Genomic DNA, 18,273 nt, shown 5'->3' with positions numbered 1-18,273 from the left:
GACCGGCCGTTGAGGGCTGGCGACACCGTCGAGGGCCGGCGACCTCACTGGAGCATCGCTAGCCCCTGATGAGGCCGAGCTCGCTCAGCCAAGGTGAGGCCGAACCTCGCCTAGCTACGGCGAGGCTCGGCCTCGCTAGGGCCGGTGAGCCTCGCCGTGGCCGGGGCGAGGCCGCCGGCCCTCGTCGGCCGGTTGCCGGCCATGGCTGAGGCCGGCGATCGGCCAAAAGAAGAAAAAAAAGGAAAAAGGAAAAAAAAAAAAAAAAAAAAAAAAAGAAAAAAGAAAGAAAATAGAAAAATAAAATAAAAATATTAAAAAATTAAAATAAATAAAAAAATTATTTACCAAACGTGTTTCTATTGTTTTTATATTTCTGGAACGGATTTACCAAACACGTTTTTTTGTTCAAAAATTGTTTCTTGAAGCAGAAACACTTTTTCTATTTCTATTCCCATAAACAATTTTTAAACAGAAATGTTACCAAACGCACTCTAAAGGTTCTTTATCATTAGAAGGCCAAAGGTTATCACCATTCATTGCTTTCAAGTAGTGACTATATGTCTTTAAATAGCTATCCTTCTTGTACCAATGGGCGACAAAAGTTTTCATCTCTTCCCCTTTGAATAGAATGACACGAGTTGCATGATGGCATGGAATGCCACTCAAGTCCCACACCTTGCAAGAACATGAGTTGGTTCTTATGTCCACTACAAATTTGTCATTCCTATGGCGCACTTCAAATCCATCTTCTCCATTCCAAAGCACATGACAAAAGGCACTTTCCTTTTTATTGCCTTCTATTTTCTCTAATATCCTAGGTGCAATGTCTCTTTTCCATCTTTGACATCCACCTCTTTTCTCATGCATTCTTGTGACAATCTTTTCTCTAATATCCTCAAGCATGGATATGATAGACATGTGTCTAGCTTCCAATATCGATCCATTAAATGCTTCTGACAAGTTATTATCCACAATATCTTACTTGCATATAGTTTTAAAGAAAGCCTTGTACCAATATTTTGGAGCAATCCTCGTCAAGTCAGCTTTTCCTGTCTTACTCATCTTACCCAATTCTTCAAGATACTTTTCAAATTGAGGAATTGTAGTTGACTTTGCACACATCCAGAATTGCTTGCGACAATTGTTACCCCCATTCTTCTTACGCCAATTCGTATAGATATGTCTTGCACATCGTCGGTGCTTAACCAATGACATCTCCTCCTCGAGTACTTGCACAAGCCCCTACAACGAATCCATGATATTATCATTTATATAATGAATTTACAATATGTCTCATATGAAAACTACAAAATGAAGGAAGAGTAATAACATTACCTTTTGTTGATCTGAGATCACTGTGTATTCCACACCGTCCTTTGTGCCAAGGTCATACTTCAAGGCCTCTACAAACCAACCCCATGAATCCTTATTCTCGACCTCCACAATAGCCCATGCAATAGGGTATATTTGATTATTTGCATCCCTCCCAACGGTAGTCAATAACTCGCCTTTTAACATTCCTTTTAAGAAACATCCATCCAACCCTATCAAAGGTCTGCAACCTTTAAGGAATCCCTTTCTTACAGCATCAAAGCAAACATAAATTCGTTGGAAGATGGGTCTTGAATTTGGGGATTCTCTTAGAAACTTTACCTTCATGGTATTTCGGGGATTTCTATGAATAATTTCTTCACAATAACTCCACAACCTGCTGAACTCATAGGAATACATCCCATTTAGTCTTTCGATTATCTTTTCCTTAGTCCTTCTACATTGGTTGATAGTAACATCTAAGCTCATTTGCTCTCGTACAATTCTCTTGAACTCCTGCAATTTCATTAAAGGAGCTGCCCTCCACAAACTTAGATAATGCTTGGCCATGTATGTAGATGTGAACCTCCTCACTTGGAAAGGTTTTCACTAGAAACAAGCCGGTCTTGTTATCTCTAGCCGCATAAATTAACCAATCACAATTTTTAGCCTTACATTTTGCCCTTACTCGCACCTTGTCATTCTTGATAAAATCAATATTAACTCTTTTGGTAGATGCATATTTATTGATAGCTTCCTTAAATTGCTTAGGGCCATCAAACACCATATTCAGTGCAAAGTGAGGTATTTCTGTGGTTTCATCATATTGCACATGTGTGCTCTTCCTTCTAGCAGCCTCTTCTACCTCTAGTTCTTCCTCATCACTTGTGACAAAGCTCCAATTAGAGTCACTTGAGTCAAAGCCTTCAGTCTCAAGCTCAATGTTATCTTCACAATGGACTGCTATAGCCTCTTTCCTCCTCCTTTTTTGTTCTACTTCTACATTTATTTCACTAGGTATCTCTACCAACCTAGCAACACCATATGCATTATCTCCCTTAAAAGTTCTAATATTTCCCTAGCCATTTGAAGTTATTCTTCTTTATTGTCAGATAACCATGGCACCTCAACAAGCTCATCATCATCTTCAATAAGCATTGCAGCTCCCTCATCTTCTTCTACGTTCATTAATCCCTTGGCTAACCCATCACCAATGCCAACACTCATGTCTTTGCCATGTTCAATAAATATCTCACATGTACTGAAATTTTTTCCCAAAATCCTATCATTTCCTGTACCAAGTGTCATCTTCAATTACTCTTAAACCATTCTCAAAATTCTTTCTCGGCATTAAGTAGTGGAGTTTCTCAATATTAGAGTAACCCATATCTTGTACCAAGTGCAAAATCTCAAAGTAACTTAATTTTTCTGGATCATAAAGCCATTCACTGCTATAACCATCAACATACTCTATTATTCTATCATGAATAAACCTACCCCCAACCCATAGAGTAAATTGGAACGTCTCATCAGCCATGTAAATCTGCAAAAATTACGCATAAAAATCATCTAAACTAAAAAAGGAAAATGACACCAATCAAAATATTTCTATTGTTTATACAATAAGAACAAACAAACGTCGAAAGTATAATCTAAAGACAACTAAACAAAGACAAATGGGGTCACGTCTAAAAATCCATGAAAAAGCTACAACCTAAAACTATGGCAAGTTGGGACCACTGTAAATTGCATAATAGTGGTCCCAACTGTTATATTTCTATTGTTTAATAAAGCAAAACCTGTCGTGCATTCAATATTGTTTCAATACTCTTATAGGGAATTGCTTAACACAACATGCTCAAAAAAACTATTCACACTTTATGTCATAACCACAATAAACCTACCCCAACCCATAGAGTAAATTGGAACGTCTCATCAGCCATGTAAATCTGCAAAAAATTACGCATAAAAATCATCTAAACTAAAAAGGAAAATGACACCAATCAAAATATTTCTATTGTTTATACAATAAGAACAAACAAACGTCGAAAGTATAATCTAAAGACAACTAAACAAAGACAAATGGGGTCACGTCTAAAAATCCATGAAAAAGCTACAACCTAAAACTATGGCAAGTTGGGACCACTGTAAATTGCATAATAGTGGTCCCAACTGTTATATTTCTATTGTTTAATAAAGCAAAACCTGTCGTGCATTCAATATTGTTTCAATACTCTTATAGGGAATTGCTTAACACAACATGCTCAAATAAACTATTCACACTTTATGTCATAACCACAATAAACCTACCCCCAACCCATAGAGTAAATTGGAACGTCTCATCAGCCATGTAAATCTGCAAGAAATTATGCATACAAATCATCTAAACTAAAAAGGAAAATGACACCAATCAAAATATTTCTATTGTTTATACAATAAGAACAAACAAACGTCGAAAGTATAATCTAAAGACAACTAAACAAAGACAAATGGGGTCACGTCTAAAAATCCATGAAAAAGCTACAACCTAAAACTATGGCAAGTTGGGACCACTGTAAATTGCATAATAGTGGTCCCAACTATTATATTTCTATTGTTTAATAAAGCAAAACCTGTCGTGCATTCAATATTGTTTCAATACTCTTATAGGGCATTGCTTAACACAACATGCTCAAAAAACTATTCACACTTTATCTCATAACCACGCATTGTTCCAGTCAGATAAACCGTGCATTATCATATTCGAGAAAGCCTCGATTAACCCATCCTTGAAGAAAGCCCTAATTAACCGTACATAACATACATGGAGGAGCCATTAGGGCACATCGTCCTTGTAGAACCCCCTCACGTATAGACTTGAGTCTTCATTGGAAGCATTATGCCCGAGCCAACACTCCGGGCAAAAGGAACTTCTCTTGTGCGACAAGATAGAGTCACTATTCAACACAAGCTGAACCTTAGACCTACATGTATGCCCTAAAAAAAATCGATGATACGTACTTCCAGTGGACTATAACCCTTACCTCCTCCTCCTCCTCCTCCTTCGTGTCTTGATCTTCTTCTTCGTGTCTTGATACAGATTTTGGGACCAGATGCAGAGGAAAAAACCGATCGCAAAAGCAGAGAGAGAAGCGCTTCAGTGTTTCTTATTTTTTTGGACGCTGATTTATCTTGTTTTAATGGTAATTCCCATGTGGATTTTCCACATGTTATTTCTATTTTATACTTAAGAGACTAAAAGCCACGTAAGCTAATAACTAACAGAAGGATGAAATTGGTCAATTTTCAAATCGTCATGGAATAGATTGGACATTTATTTATAGTTCAAGGACCAAATTGAGCCAATCGAAAGTTCAGGGATGAGATTGCACATTAAGTAGAAGTTTAGGGACCGTTTGTGACATTTTCCCCTTTCTTTCTCTGAATCCTCCTGCCAAGGACCTCCTCCAACTTTTTTCTTTCCGTGCTTCTTTTATTTGCTTAATCAACTTTCCTCCTTTATAATCACTTTTCCTCCTTTCCAATTTTCATACCAACCGGTTCTGTGGTCTGTCATGAGCATGGAGAGAAAAAGTTGCGCGTTACGGATGTTCTTTGGACCCCGGCGCCGCGTTGCACCATGTGTCGAATACATGTCGATGTACTAGCCGGTTCTTTTCAAATCGTGAACCCATATACATATTAAATTTGTACCAGTCGGTTCTTTCCAACAAGTTTTATATAATTTAGAAAACCCATTTAAACCATCATCACAATTCAAGCATCCATGATTAAGTTTATTAATTAATAACTATCAAAACCACACGTCAATGGTCTATTATATTGATTAATCCCATATCAAAACAAATGTCTATACCTTGGTGCTCCATTCGTGTATAAGTCCTTTACCTCCAACTTAAATGATAATCGCAAAAATTCAGCATCTCGAAAGGTTATTCTCTTAAACGTTAGATCTATGCTCATTTAACTTATTTTGGTTATCTTTGTATTGCTATAGTGTAGTAGAAGTCGAACTTAGGTTAGCATCTCGAAAGGTTATTCTCTTAAACGTTAGATCTATGCTCATTTAACTTATTTTGGTTATCTTTGTATTGCTATAGTGTAGTAGAAGTCGAACTTAGGTTTGCATTGCCAACTAGCAACGTCGTAGTTATTGCAGAAGAAATTTCCTATGTGTGCTCATTATTGATAAGAATATGAGATAGGCTACTGATTATTTTACTTAATAAATCTGTTATTGCTGGATAAATGCATGCTTAACTAGCAATGCTGTAGTTACTGGAGAAGGAGAAATAAGCCGCTGATTATTTTGCTTGATAGATCCGCTTTTTGTTGGATTAATGTATGCTTAACACTGCCGATACTCTATTGATCCTTCTTATATTCTAGATTTGGCTTTGTTTTACAGTATTCTAAGTTTTGCTTTGCTTTGATTTGTTTAGTTATGAAGTCTTACTGTTTTTTTTAATTTTTTTATGTAATGAATGTAACTTTCTTTCCCTTACCAAAAAAAAGAATGTAACTTTCTTTCAGTAATGAATGTAACTTTCTTTCAACCAAAAAAGAAAGAAAGAAAACAAAGCAAATAAAAAAAAAAAAGGACCGAAAGGAAAATAAAAAAATGAATCTCACCTTCGGCATCAACATACTAAACGAGAACGGTGAGTCGACATTCCACGAGCTGGTCTCGAAAATCAGGAGGGAGATGATCAGTTTCACCAAGGGAGCTCAAGCGAGCGGTCCGACAGTGGCGAGCTCATGTCCATAGCGTGAGGGTCGATCAGGAGTATAAATCAAGTCCATCAAGTCCATCACTTTTCAAGAATCTGCTCATGTTCTCGTCTGACGACGTAATTGCGATTGCAGCAGCGGGGGACTTCTTCGGAAAATGGAAGGAGGAGTCGAGGTTCTACAGGTGCTCAAGCCTGTGTGGGTTCCGCTTCTACGAGGTCGACCTCAGGTCCGGGAAGCCGGCGGGGTGACGTGCCTGAGCCAGGCAAAGAACTTCGTGTATATGGCGGACGCGAAGGGCGGGGATGGGATCGATGCTTGGGTGACGCTGGACAGGCGTGACATGGCCGTCTTCCAGCGGGACTGGAAGCTCCTCGCCTACATCGCCTCGAACCCTGGCGTCCCGTACTATGTAATGCATCATTCTCTATGTGATTGATCTAACCCTGACAATTAGTGCCTTCCTAAGATTTGCCGGGCACTTTATAGTTAAGACTTATGTTAAGTCGCCTTAACAATACTGTGTTCAACCGCCGTGATGGGAACACGAAACTGAGGTAACCGATGTAAACTATTGGTTTCTATCAGCAATAAGGGTGCCGCAAACCTTTCAAGAGATCATATGTGATTCACATAAAAATCTTGTTAGCACTGAACGCTGACGAAGATCGCCTTTATAAGGGTCGAAATACAGGACAGAAGTACAATTAGCATACAACCTAAATGTGGTCCATAAAGCAACCCTTAGAGGAGCATCAGACCATTGTTCCACATGTAACATCTGTTCCTTAATAGATCCACAGGAATGACACCAATACAGGAATTGACAGTATCACGAAGCATCCACATATGCATCACGCCTTCCTAGTCGTAAATCAATATGAAGATCTTCAAGGAGTTCAATGAATCAATATCATTAGAAATTTACAACACAAGCAGACTTAACATAAACTAATTCTCAACGTAAAGCAACTTCTATGAAAATAACTCCAGCAACTGTAAATCAAAGCAGCTATCAGAATAAGGAAAAACGGCCTTTTGAAAATAGCTATTTACGACCAATTAGTTTCTACTGCGACAACCGCCTGGGATTAGGCAACCTTAGAAGACACTTGGTTGCGTGACCTCAAGCGTGACTTGCCAGCAGTGATTTGGCTAGCTTTCAGCCGGCAAATAGTTTGAGATATTTTATAAAAAAAATTAGAAAGAAGTCTTTTACAATGTCTAGTTTTTAGCAAACAGCATTTAGGTCAAGGTCGCTTTCCAATATATTTATAAAATACAATTTATTTAACATCATTTACATTTCGAAAACCCCTTTAGCTAAAAGCATTCGCATTGCCTCAAAGACATTTCCGAAAAGTGGAACCAAATGGGCCCTCAATGGACTCTCACATCGGTTTGTCTTAACTTGTCAAAAATCTCTTATGACCTTCTCATAGAAACAAAAACTATATAATAGTTTATCATGATTTAAGATATCAACTTTAATATGTTTGGAGACTTTTAAATATCAAGTTTTAAATGTTCAAAACTTGATCCTCGAATTGCTATGTCGCGCCTTACATTATTATTATTATTTTAAAGGATATTTCACCTTCCATTCTATTAGCTGTGTTGTTAAATGTAATCTCGATTGTATTTTTCTTTAAAAGAACGTGATCATCAAATTGCTCAAATTTCACTTTGGTGCTCCTAGTGTGATAATCATTCTATATTACATATCATCTGTCATTTACATATCATTGTATAGAGTACATGATAGAGGAGAAATTTTTGAGCAAACTTAGCTTAATAGATTAAATCAATTACATATATAAGAAAAAGTGAAAATAACAAGTCCTAAGAAAAAAATACAAATTGCATGCCATTACTAGAATAAGCCCATATATTTTGATACTTTTCTTCGATACTATTAGCAAAGCAATATGATAAACAGAATATGTTTTGTGACAATGTCCAAGCGATTAAAAAGGAACAAAAGTGATTAAGAAAATTATAAAAAGGAGCAAAAGTGACCGACAAAAAGAGAATCTAGAAAAGAGAGCAAAGCTTTCTTCTCTCAATCTTATTTCTAGATGGAGAGTTATTCTATTCCGATCTACATTTGTGAGTTTAGCAAACATATCTTTTGAGATTTGATGCCTTGAAATGCTCTGCCTCCAACTCTAATGATGATCGGAAATTTGGTATCCACCTAAATCATGAATATTTGCTCCCCATATATTAGATTTGTATTTGTTCAACCTGTTTTGGTTAAGCCGAATTTAGACGCGCATTGTCCACTAATAATAGTTACTCGAGAAGGAACTTTTTACGTATGCTCATTACTTATGAAGATACGAGATCCAGTTATCGATCACCAAATATTTTACTTGACAGATTCGTTTTTATAAAACAAATGTGTGCCTAACTTTGTTGATACTTTGTTTTTTGGATTTGGCTTTGTTTCGTAGTGTCCTAAATTTTGCTCTACTTCAATTTGTTTTGTTATAAAGTTAATGTATTTTTCTCGAATATTTTTGAGTATTTTTCTTTTGACAGAAAAAAAGAAAAGAAAGAAAAATAAGAGAGCAAGGCAAATAAAAGAAGTACGAAAAGAAAAGGGGAAACTCACCGGGAGAAGGAACCTCGTGGGCTTTGGTCGTTGGAAGAATCTTCAAAGGTGAGTGGCTTCAACAATTACGGATTTTAGGGAAACCCTCTTCCCACCATCACACGAGGACCAATCAATTCTTGATCTTAAAAACAGAGAACCAGCCTTAAAATTGATCTGGTTCCTAGTCCTTTCTCTCGAACCGGTCGGTTCTGTCCAAAAACCGACCTTAAAAAAGAAAAAAGATCGACTTCCGGGTCGAGTCGATGTTTAACCAAACCTAAAATTCTCCTCTGCGCCTCCCTTCTCTTTCTGTCATCTCTCGCCCACTAACCAAACCTAGTCTCCCTCTGCCTCTCCTCTCCACTCCAACGGCGCTAAAGTTTCTCATCTGTTCATCTCAGATCTGGTCTCTCTTTCTGTCTCTCTCTCTTTCTCTCTCGGTCTCAGGTGTCGCACCGTCGCAGCCTCTCCTTTGTTGGTCGGCCGTCAATCAACCCCCTCTGAGGTACTCTCTATGTCGGTTTAGTTTTGTGATTTCTTCGAGGAAATGTTTCGATTACTTCGTTTTCGCCTTTGTTGATCGGCCGTCAATCGCTCACTCTGTGATTTTGATTTCTTTGTTGTCTTAGTGTTTTTTTTTTTTTTTTTGGACAAAGGAAACTGCATTCAAGATTAGGAAATTTTACATCCTGCAGCTATTGCATCCGAAACTAGAAGGTCCAACAAAATAGAAGGAGGATTTGCTGCCCAATTCGAAGGCAGAGACCCGCGGAGATGGGCCTTAGCAGCCCAGTCCGCTACAGTGTTTGTTTCACGCCTTCTAAACCTAAGTTGCAGCTGTGAAAAACAGGGTAAGAGTGCGACAACTTCAGCAAGAAGACTCCGAACCTCCCATGGCGTCGTGTACGGATCATTAACAGCTTCAACCAACGTTTTGCAGTCAGAATCTATGATGACTTTCTCAGTTACTCTACCTCGCTTCAGAAGGTCATTAAATGCTAGGGTTAGCGCCTGGATTTCAACCTGAAGAGCGGAAGAAGCATCTACAGCACATGTAAAACCTTCTATCATGTTGCCATTGTGATCTCGACAAATATAAGCTGTAGATCCCGACTTTTTGTCACTCTGAAATGCCCCGTCTATATTGATCTGTAGAACATCCGGATCTGGAGCAGTCCAAAGTGAATCGGGACCGGCAGTTTTTTGCAATGAACCGGTCAAGGCAGAGGTGGTCTGTTGTGCCAGACAAACCTGGAGTAGGCCTTTTTCGACAACAAACGTTGGATCTGGCCATTTATGAGAGAAAGTAAATCGATTCCGAGCCTTCCAGATTTGCCACAGGAGAGCGCCTACAATGTCCAGACCAGGTGAGTTCCTGTGCTGAGTAAGTCTGTCTTCTATCCAAGCGTCTATACAACGAATTTCTGTTGGTATAATGTGAATGCCGATTTGTGGGTGAGACCAGACCTTTAAAGTCCATGGGCATAGGAGAAACAAATGTTCCAGCGTTTCTGGCATGTGGGTAGCGCATAATGCACACACTGGGTCTGGGCTAATATGTCTCTGAAATAGGTTATCTCTGGTAGGAAGAGCGTTTTGACAAATGGACCATAGAAAAATCCTAATTTTGGGTGGGAGATGAAGTTTCCATATACTTTTCCAGAGTAAGTTAGGTGGTTGATAAGATGAGGAGGCTCTGTTCTCATTAGTGGTAGATGTTGTGCGTCTGATAGTATGATATCCTCGCTTAACCGAGTACTGTCCGTGAGGATCATCTGTCCAAATCAACTGATCTGCTGTATGATGTGGCCTAATTGGGATTGCCTGGATTTCTGTTGTTGTCTCAACGTCAAAAAAGCGATGCAGTAAGGAAACATCCCATCGGTTATGTTCTGGTTCAATCAGTTCAGCGACCATCTTAGGTTCGTCTCTAGCAGCAGGTCCGACTAGTTTTCCCCTAGATAACCACTGATCCTCACGTATTCTGATGTGAGTCCCATCACCAATAGACCATTGCAGCTTTGATAAAATAGACTCCCGTCCTAATAGAATACTCCGCCAACCCCAGGAGGGCCGAGCTCCTCTGGCAGCACATAGAAAATCTTGCGAATGGAAATATAGACCTTTGAATAGTTGAGTCCACAGAGATGAAGGTTGCTGAAGCAAGCGCCAGGCTTGTTTGCCTAGCATTGCTCTATTAAAAGCAATGAGATCTTTAAAACCAAGACCTCCCAACTCCTTCCTGTTTTTAAGAATGTTCCAGTCTTTCCAATGTATGCCTTGCCGTTGACTATTGTTCTTCCACCAGAAGCTTGCTATCTTTTTTTCTATGGACTGACATAGTGAGTGAGGAATTTTAAAGATAGACATAGCATAATGTGGTATCGCCTAAACGACGGCCTTGATGAGAATCTCCTTTCCTCCCTTCGAAATCAGGTTTTCTTTCCATCCTTCCAGTTTTCTATTCACTCTTGCCAGCATCCAGGCAAACATATCTCTCTTAGAACGTCCCCAATCAGACGAGATTCCTAGGTATTTACCCGTCCTATCTAAGATAGGGATGCGAAATTCATTCGCCATATTCTCTTTAAGGCTGCTGGGACAATCTTTACTAGAGAAAAGACCTGATTTATTCCGATTGACAGCTTGACCCGTAGCCATACAATACTGATTCAGAATGTTCGATAGATTTTGGCATTTAGATACTGTCCCATCTAAGAAAAATATGGCGTCATCTGCAAAAAATAAGTGAGAAAGATTTGGGCACCACCTGTTTAACTGGATCCCCTTGATATGTCCCATAGTTAAGGCTTGGTGTATGAGTACTGATAAAAAATTCGCCATCAGTATGAAAAGATAAGGGGATAAGGGGTCTCCCTGTCTGAGGCCTCGAGTCGGATAGAAATAATCCAACAGTTCACCATTAAATTTGACGCTGATAGAGACTGTCGTTATACACTGCATAACCCATTGTACCCAAGAAGGATGGAAACCTAACCTGATGAGGTAATCTTTCAGAAAATCCCTCTCCACTCGATCGTAAGCCTTCTGCATATCCATTTTTAAAATTGCTTGAAAGTGCTTCTTTCTTTTACGAGTCCGGATTTGATGCAGCACCTCTTGTACAATCAAAATGTTGTCATGTATCTGGCGGCCCCCCACAAAGGCACTTTGTTCCATAGATATCAACTCAGGGAGTAAGGGTTTCAATCGGTTGGCTAGGATTTTTTATATAATTTTGTAGGCATAATTGCAAAGACTGATTGGTCTATATTGGTCTAGGCGCTCTGGGTGAGGATTTTTTGGAATGAGAGAGATAATGGTTCTTTCAAAGTCAAGGTAGCAGTCCGGTTTGGAAAAAATTCTGGGCTGATAGTAAAAGATCTTCCTTAAGGATGTCCCAGTGGGTCTGGTAAAAAAGTCCATTTAGTCCATCAGGGCCTGGGGCTTTGGTCTTGCCCAATTGGAATGCAGCATGATGGACCTCATCAGGTGTAACTGCTGCTATCAGTGAATCATTCATTGTCGGTGTGACCATACTTGAACATTGATCTAGGAGAGGGGCGTAGTCTCGTGAACCTGCTGAGGTGTAAAGGTTTGAAAAGAAAGCCTGTGTCATCTCCTTCAAAGCTTGATCATCTCTCACCCACTGCTGATTATCATCTTGTAACATACATATTTTGTTTTGTTGTCGACGTTGAATTGTAGTTGCATGGAAGAATTTGGTATTTCTATCTCCCCACTTGAGCCAAGTTATGCGGGATCTCAATGCCCAATATTGCTCCTCTTGCTGCCATGCTTGTTGTAGTTCTGCCTTTATGTTGGTGACTAATGTGTTATCATAATGAGCTGAAGTCTGATTGGTAAGGAATTGCAATTGCTGCTGTAGATCTGAAATCCGCGAATGGGCCTTAGAAAACCGTTGTTTACTCCATTTATCAAGAGCCAAGCTGACCCTTTTTAATTTGAATGGCGGTCTTGAGCAACCTGCTTTGCTGAGGTCCAAGTATGCTCTATAATGTTCCGACAAGCCTGGTCCTGTAACCAGTATGCTTCAAAGACAAAAGGTTTGTGTAGTCGACCCTTCTTCTGTTCGGTAGTCAACAGCAAAGGACCATGATTTGAACCCACTGCAGGTAAAGCATAAACCTCGGCCTCGGGAAAGCAAGCCTCCGGTTCGGGTCGCACAAGCACTCTATCCAGCCGTTCCTTCACCAAGTCATCTCCCACGGCGGTTGTTCATCCGTGTAAAGGCACAACCTTTGCTATGTAAATCCATAAAGGAACAGTCATGTAGTAAGTCTCTGAAAGATTGCATGCGAATTGAATTTGCCGGTCGTCTGCCCACTTTCTCCCAATGGTAGAGAATGTCATTAAAGTCTCCAATACAAACCCAAGGTAGAGAATTAGAGGAAGCCATGCGTCTGAGGACCATCCATAAAAGTTGTGAAGAATGAAATTATGCCGGTGCGTGTAGACATGTGAGCCTCATTGGTATGCCCGTTCTTGAATCTGTGCATATAGTGTCAAAGTAGTTAATGGTAGATTGTTCCACATGTAAAGAGATATGAGACTTCCAAAACAGTGCAAGTCCTCCCGACAAGCCTACTGGATTAATTAGCGAGAGTTTGGGAACTTAAGGCGACACTGAAGTCTAGTCAACAATTCCTGCTTATTCTTCGTCTCCATCAAAAAGATCAGATCGGGCTGTTCTTTAGCCACTAGGGCCTGAAGTGCTTGAACTGTCAGGGTCGAGCCCAGTCCCTGACAGTTCCAACTTATGAGTTTCATTGTGGTACTGGTGGCTTATACCTCAACCCATTTGCTGGCTTCATCAGCCGAGAAACCAGGAGTTTCCAAGAGGGAAGTCTCATCTAGGCCTTCATAAGAATACTGGTGTGTCTCATATGGTGTATACCGCTTAAGCTTCTTGGCTATACCAGCTTTTGTTGAATGTCATGGATGCTTCTGTTTCTTGACAATTACAGATTCCCCTGTCTGATTTATTATTGCCTTCTGCTGAATAGGTGAAGAAAGCATTGTTACACTTGTAGGAAGCATCAAAGAATCTTCTGCAGGGAGGATTTGCTGAAGCGGTGCTACAGGAGGTTGAACGGATGACTTTGAGCCTCCTTGATCCGAGTAGGACGAGTAACTAATGCTGTGCTTGGAGAGGGTAACAATGAAGCACATGTCGGAAGGTGATGCCTTGAAGGTGCTGCCACAGTTTGGAGAACAAGTATTGTGTTTTGCTGTGATCCACTTGTTTCCAAATTAGGAGTAGTTGGAAATGCTGTCTGTTTGCCGTTCATCTTCGATGAGACGGAGTTTATCTTGCTGTTGGAGGTATGTCCGAATGGTATGTCTCTGGGATCAAGCAGCTGGTGTGTTTTGAGTTGCTCAGCAGGAGGGGGATGGGGTATAATTGATTCAGAATGTGGTCTTGCAGATGTGCCTTCGACAGGGGGTAATGCAGGGACCTTAGTGATCATGAAGGGAGGAGTTTCAGGAATAACTTCTTCTGTAGCTTCAGAGATAACCTGTTTCCCATAAAAGGTCAGCCAGTAGGGACTAAATTCTTTAACTTCTGCCTTCAACCATTGGCCAAAAGACATTTTTTCCTTGCCTTCCATTTTTGCGTCGGTAAAAGGTATTTCTTGACAATGCATAGCGTAATGGCCTAGTCGACCACAGGAATAGCAAAAGTGAGAGAGCCTCTCATATCGAAAATCAAGCCATAGCACTTTCCCTGCTATGCGAATTAGCTGTCCTGTTTGCAGCGGTTCGTTTAACTTCAATTCGACGCGAACTCGGCCTGCTCGTAGGTTAGTACCTTCCTTTGTATCAAATTTCACCTCTAATACTTTCCCTACACGTTTGACGGCTTGACAGAGCAGTTGTTCCGAGCTCCACTCCAGGGGGAGGCCAACAACATGTACCCAGAATGCACATGTACTAAAATCATAACAGGGCAATGGTGTATTAGGTATCTAGGGTTTGAAATTAACCAAATGGTTAGAGAACTGCCACGGGCCCCCTTCGAGCACTCTCTGTTTGTCACTTTCTGATTTGAAATGAGCCACATAAAGTCCAGCTTCTCTAGGTAAAATCTCGATTTGGTCTATGCGCCAAGCGCGCTTCATCGTACTTTGAAATGCTGGAAAATTTATAGAAGGGTTGGAGAGGAGTTTACCAACTAATATTTTCTTGCACTCGTCAATCTTTTCCAACGGAGGAGGGTTGTCCCAAGCATCAATTTCTTGATCAGCCCAGAGTCGGCCCATTCTATTGTAGAGAGCTCCAAGACGCAACTCCTCTTCATGATCGAGGGTGTCCATGAGAGTGACCTCAATTCAGGTGACTGACTTCAGAAGAAGATGCAATTGGGGATAGCGAATTGTAGGGAATTAGACATGCAGGGTGTAGGTAGGTGATGGGATAATCAGAATCCAAAAGACGGTCCAAGTCTTCAGTCGAAGCAGAGACCGGTGAAGATCGAAGCCGAAACTGATGAAATGACCAAAGGGAAAGGTGAAAGCCAGCGAATTGAAGAGGTTTTGACGAGCAGATGCAACATTGGAAGAGCTAATATCAGGGATTCGAAGGGCAAAGTGCAATAGAGGATGGCGGACAGAGAGTGGTGAGAAAAGTATGAAAGCGTGGGCAAACGAAGGGAAATTAGGGTTGATGAAAACTACCATTAAACGGTAGAGTTAAGCTCTGCATGTCGAGAGAGGAAGAAAACCAGACCGAAGCTGGTAGTGAATGTAAGAGCGGCAAGTCACCGCAGGCAATCACCCTCTTCGTATTATGTTTGTTTGTTATCTGAGCTTTTGATTCTTGCTACTGGAACTTTTGCCCGTCTGGAGATTGAGCCAGGGAGTGGCTGGTGCTTAAATTCTGGAATGAAAGTTAGGATCTTTATGGGCTTTCTTGTTTTGGATTAGCCGGGTTTATGTGGTTTGTTGGTTTCTCCTGCCTCTTTCATTTGTGTTGGTGTCTGAGGAGATGCAGCGTTGTTTGCGATTCATGACTTGTGAGTGCTTATCAAGTCATGATTCCTTCTGGGTTTTTCTTGATCTTTGCACTCTACCCTGTAGTAGCCATAGATTGTGGGGGTCTACGCATCATGGTTTTTCTGCTCTTACCGGAGATGGTGCACCATTTTCCCCTCATTTTACCTTTCAAAGGCTTCTACTTCTGCTTACAATTTTATGCACCATTTTCCCCTCATTTTACCCTTCAAAGGCTTCTCCTTCTGCTTACAATTTTATCCTCAGTGCCTTGCATCGTGTCCAATTTTTCCTGTGCACGTTTGATTTCTTCATTTAATTTTGTAACTGCAGGTTCTCTTTCATTGCCACCAATTTCACCTGAAGCTTTGGCAAGATTTTCTCTTACATTGCCTCCAATGTCTTCATCTAATCGAGAAATTAAAATGAAACAGGAAATAAGAAACGACGGGCCGTTTCCCGGGTCAATCCTAGAAACGGTTCAGGCAGGTTATAGGGTCGACTGGTACAGCTCCTGTGAGAACCCGCTCTTACAAGGTAGATTTCAGCTACTTCTTTTTGGCTGGGAAGAAATCTAAGCATACCCAGTTGCATTTATATTCCTCCTAGCACTCCTGGAACGCGTCTGATGGCACTTATTGACAGTCCCACCTTATCTTCTCATCTGCAAATTATGGATTGCCACCTTAATGTGAATCACCTTCACTTGGGGAAGTTATTGTCTATCATTGGCCTCTATGGTAGAATCGGCCGGGGGGCTGGAGAGGCGGTGGTTTACCCTGTGGCGGATGTCAGCAGGTTTCTTTCTAAGTCTTAGACAAAAGATAGATCACCGTCTTCATCAAAAAAAAGAAAAAAAAAGAAAAAAAGAGATAGATCACCGCCTTTGAAAAATCATTACATGCTGCAATTCTTTACGATATGGGAATGTGGAGACTTATTTTAGCTCTTGCTCTAGATTCTTCGGGTAGGTCTGGGAACAAAAGCATCTTCAAGCCCTTGATTCATTAACCTAGCTAATCATGAATTCTTGCTTCACCGTCTCCCTCCCTCTCCCTCTCCCCCTCCCCCGGTTCAAAATTTTCAGTATGGAAGCTGCACCCGTACATTTATTTCATGATTGCTCAAAACCACCCTCTTCACTCCCGACTCCACCTACCTATCCAACCTTGAAACTCCTCTTTTCCTTCTCCTCATGCCCGACTTGATGGTGTTGGACTGTCTCGTGCGCCTCCCATTTGCGATTGCTAATCTGTGTCAGAGGAGCCAAGGTGGGAGGGTGATCATTCCGAGCTACAACATGAGTTATGAGCTCTACCCCTTCTATAATGCCTCCGCCCTCCCAGCATGGTGCCTCTGCCTCCCACTTCTGCTCTGGCGACCGCACCCTAAAGTTAGACGTGTGTCTTATTGCTTCCAAAAGTATTTAACCAGATTTGGCTAAACTCTATATAAGAAATATCTCTCCCACTAGGCTTTTGAATTAAAGTTTGCTTAATTATAGTATACTTTGTCATTGTAATAAACAGTTTGCACAAGTGGTTAGACATCATTAATTTGAGAGAGTGAGTCATTATAATATTCAAGTTAAGGGTGAACAAAGCGGCATGTGTAGAATTTTCCATACATTAGCAGTTTATGCTCTAAATTCCATTAAATATATCAAAAACCTTTGTTGATCCGTTGATAATGATGCATAGCCATGTTGCATTTGACTTGAATAAGCATGTTATAGCTCAAATTATGACAAATATGATGAATTTAAATTTGGACATTTGTTTTATAGTAGGGACTTTTTAGGTATTTTAATGCTCTGTTCTCTACTTTTTATTGTTACGTAGTTTATGTTGATGTTGTATTACGGTTTGCAATGGTTACATGTCTCCTAAGTAGGCAATGCATGCGCATTTCTCCTCGAAGTTCAATGGGGTAAGAAGAATAGATTCTTATACCAAGCAGATGGGGCGAAGATTTTGCTAGCCATGTAAGTTGCACAAATCTGTTATAACTAATCATACATTTGTTAAACTAAGCAGAATTTGACGTATTAATAATTTTTCTTTGTTTTTTTTTTCCCCAATGGGAGTGATTTAGGCCTGGAAAAGTTGCAGAGACAGTACGCCAGTTGGAAGTGTTAAATCCGGCCATTGGAGACTCCTATTTGAGGGACGAAATTTTTAGATGCCTGCACATTGGTTTGCTATGTGTTCAGGAAGATCCAATTGATGGACCCACAATGGCAGACATAGTCCTTTAACAGCTACTGTGTTGCTCGAGTCGCTCTAACCACTGGCCGTCTTCCTCCGGAGCAGGATGGAGAGACTGATAAGGGGTCGAATTGGACCAATCCGCCAGTAGGTCGATGCCATTATCGGTAAATGAGATGTCACGGACCTGAAGTTTACCCCCGGTGAACAGTGATGTGAGCGGAAGTCTTTCATGGAGGCCTTGTTCATTAGATCCCCTATAACCTGTACTTAGTCCAGAGAGTGCAAAATCATGTCTTCATCCGCTTGAGAGCAAACACCTATAACATGTACATATAAATGTGCAAGGTGCCCCCTCTGCGAGTCTAATGTTGTCTTCATTCACGAGTCTGGTGGATCAAGACATGATTAG

At 40.5% G+C, this 18,273-nt stretch overlaps 2 long non-coding RNA genes across 10 annotated transcripts in view; both read left to right on the top strand.

Moving 5' to 3' along the window:
- Nucleotides 1-11,319, top strand: part of LOC104425240 — a 47,192-nt gene extending 35,873 nt beyond the window's left edge. Inside the window, exons 1-3 of one of the 4 annotated variants that reach the window (XR_005551650.1) lie at nucleotides 8,876-9,146; nucleotides 9,298-9,695; nucleotides 9,797-11,319. This is a non-coding gene — a long non-coding RNA (uncharacterized LOC104425240). Of the gene's footprint in view, nucleotides 1-8,875; nucleotides 9,147-9,297; nucleotides 9,696-9,796 lie in introns of those variants that run through there. The other 3 variants (XR_005551652.1, XR_005551651.1, XR_005551653.1) reach the window with 3 other exon arrangements.
- A 2,298-nt stretch (nucleotides 11,320-13,617) lies between these two features.
- On the top strand, nucleotides 13,618-17,584 carry LOC108956890. 6 transcript variants are annotated; one of them, XR_005551647.1, is made up of 3 exons: nucleotides 13,624-13,880; nucleotides 14,091-14,466; nucleotides 14,560-15,595. It is a non-coding gene; the product is annotated as an uncharacterized LOC108956890 (long non-coding RNA). The 6 variants fall into 6 exon arrangements; XR_005551646.1 differs by having other exon boundaries at nucleotides 13,625-13,880; nucleotides 14,091-14,744; nucleotides 14,877-15,595; XR_005551645.1 differs by adding an exon at nucleotides 17,548-17,584 and having other exon boundaries at nucleotides 13,626-13,880; nucleotides 14,091-16,191.
- The last annotated feature ends 689 nt before the right edge of the window (nucleotides 17,585-18,273 follow it).

The sequence above is a fragment of the Eucalyptus grandis genome, chromosome 5, assembly GCF_016545825.1.
Source record: "Eucalyptus grandis isolate ANBG69807.140 chromosome 5, ASM1654582v1, whole genome shotgun sequence".
NCBI lineage: Eukaryota > Viridiplantae > Streptophyta > Magnoliopsida > Myrtales > Myrtaceae > Eucalyptus > Eucalyptus grandis.
The sequence above is the reverse complement of the archived record's forward strand: the minus strand, read 5'-3'. Positions and strand labels throughout refer to the sequence as shown.